Source organism: Solanum tuberosum, unplaced genomic scaffold (genome assembly GCF_000226075.1).
Source record: "Solanum tuberosum cultivar DM 1-3 516 R44 unplaced genomic scaffold, SolTub_3.0 scf00550, whole genome shotgun sequence".
NCBI classification, from domain to species: domain Eukaryota; kingdom Viridiplantae; phylum Streptophyta; class Magnoliopsida; order Solanales; family Solanaceae; genus Solanum; species Solanum tuberosum.
The window spans coordinates 40,992-43,519 of record NW_006239472.1 but is presented as its reverse complement, the minus strand read 5'-3'; the positions used below and the strand labels follow the sequence as shown (position 1 = coordinate 43,519).

At 25.4% G+C, this 2,528-nt stretch overlaps 1 protein-coding gene across 1 annotated transcript in view; it reads left to right on the top strand.

Annotated features, from left to right (window-relative positions):
- The first annotated feature begins 2,371 nt into the window (after positions 1-2,371).
- Positions 2,372-2,528, top strand: part of LOC102582373 (uncharacterized) — a 2,617-nt gene continuing 2,460 nt past the window's right edge. Inside the window, 1 exon segment of the mRNA NM_001288121.1 lies at positions 2,372-2,425. The gene's annotated coding sequence lies outside the window, so the exon portion shown is untranslated.

Here is a 2,528-nt window from a genome sequence, read left to right as displayed (position 1 = left end):
CCAAAAATACCCTTATTGTTGTTTAATGGGTCAAAAATACTCATTTTCCAAATAAATAATATTATTTTCTTTTTAACACATTCTTTTTCTAATAATGTTTTTTTAAAAAAAAATAATTAGCAAATGTTTATCTTACTTCAATTCAGAAAAAAATAAAAAAATAATTTATTTTTATTTTTCATCGCTATATAAATATAAATTTATGATAGATATGCTATGATCTTATATATATGACATATATTATCTGTTGAAAAGGTACATGACATTATTCTATTTTAATTGATAAAATGAGATTAAGAAGAAAAAAATATTTCCTACATTTTTATTTGTTAAAGTGATTTTAGAAGAAAGAAAACAAGAATAGTGTTGTTTAATAGTAATATTTTAATTAGGTAGAAGATGTGTTTAAAAAAAAAAAATAATGTATTTATTCAGAAAACAACATTTTGACCCATTTTGTAACTATAAGGGCAATTCTGGACCAAAGTATTGACTGTAAGGGCATTTTTGAGCCAAAATATTGACAGTAAAGATATTTTTGAGCCAAACTATAAACGGATGACACTTTTTTTTCTTTCACATGGTTTAAGGACATTTTTTTACCCTTTTTCCTTTTTAAAATAAAAATTATTTTTAAAATTAAAATTACTTTTAATAATTCTTAAAATGTAAAGGACACCGAACAAAATATCCAATACATATATAACTAAATAAATTTTGTACAACACACATGTTATGCACAATCAATCCACATGGAGTGAGTGAGTAATACACTTGTTTGGATTGTATTATATAGTGTTATTATTTTAAATATAATATTTATTTTAATTATTATTAAAATTTTATTGCTTCGTTAATTCATTACTATATGATAATGAAAATTTTACTTTGTATAATAATTGATTTGGTGCAATGTTTATTACCTTATGATCTTTCTCCTTTTATTTTATTTTTGCTTATTGTTATTAATTTTATTGTTCTTTTTATCATATTTTTTAAAAATAATAACTCTATTCCTGTATTATATTTTTATACTTTTAATTATTAATATGTAACATACATAATATCGAAAGATAATATAATCTATTTAAATATTATTTTTATTAAAATAATATAATAAAACACAATATTAATATAATACATTATAAAATGATTTATAATAATCATTCTTACAAAGTGTGAAAGGTCGTCAAATGCAAAATGCATAATACATAAACATGTTCTTTGACTGGATCTTTGATGATATCTATTTCGTCTAACTTTGAATACGTACAAAATAAGTATCAAACTTATATAAAGTTGAACAAATACACGTCAATAGGATATGATGAATCCTAATAACCATCCTTACAAAGTGTGAAAGGTCGTCAATGTAAAAATGCATAATACATAAACACGATCTTTGACTAGATCTTAGATGGTATTTATGTCCTCTAACTTCGAATATGTACAAAATAAGTATCAAACTAAATAAGTTAGAACAAGTACACGTCAGTATGATAATGATGATTCTTAATAAACATTCTTACAAAGTGTGAGAAGTCGTCAATGCAAAAAGGCATAATACATAAACACGATCTTTGACTAGATCTTAGATGGTATTTATGTCCTCTAACTTCGAATATGTACAAAATAAGTATCAAACTTAAATAAAGTTGAACAAGTACACGTCAGTATGATAATGATGATTCTTAATAAACATTCTTACAAAGTGTGAGAAGTCGTCAATGCAAAAAGGCATAATACATAAACACGATCTTTGACTAGATCTTAGATGATATTTATGTCCTCTAACTTCGAATACGTACAAAATAAGTATCAAACTTATAAAAAGTTAAACAAGTACACGTCAGTATAATATGATGAATCCTAATAACCATCCTTACAAAGTGTGAAAGGTCGTCAATGCAAAAAAGCATAATACATAAACATGATCTTTGACTAGATCTTAGATGGTATTTATTCCCTTTAACTTCGAATACGTACAAAATAAGTATCAAACTTATATAAAATTAAGCAAGTACACGTTAGTATGATCTAATGATTCCTTATAACCATCCTTACAAAGTGTGAAAAGTCATCAATGCAAAAAAGTATAATACCTAAACATGATCTTTGACTAGATCTTAGATGGTATTTATGCCCTCTAACTTCGGATACATACAAAATAAATATCAAACTTATATAAAATTAAACAAGTACACGTCAATATGACGCGATAATTGGTGTGATATTTTTATGTATTTTAATTAATTTAATAAATAGTAAGTACTAATTAGTTTCTCTCTCCTAAACTCTTTCTCTCTCTTCTCTCCTATGAATAGTCTGCCCCAATCTCAATCCTCCTCTCTCTTTTTCTCTCCGCCTCACTCTCCCCACAAATCTCTCTCTCCCCTCCACAGGCATCCACTTGTTAGCCCACCAGGTAACCCCTACCTCCTCCTTCCTCATCTACCCATCTCTTTTTTTTCTTCTATGTTTATATATAGTAATTTCAATTTTTTTTTTTATATATATATATATATATA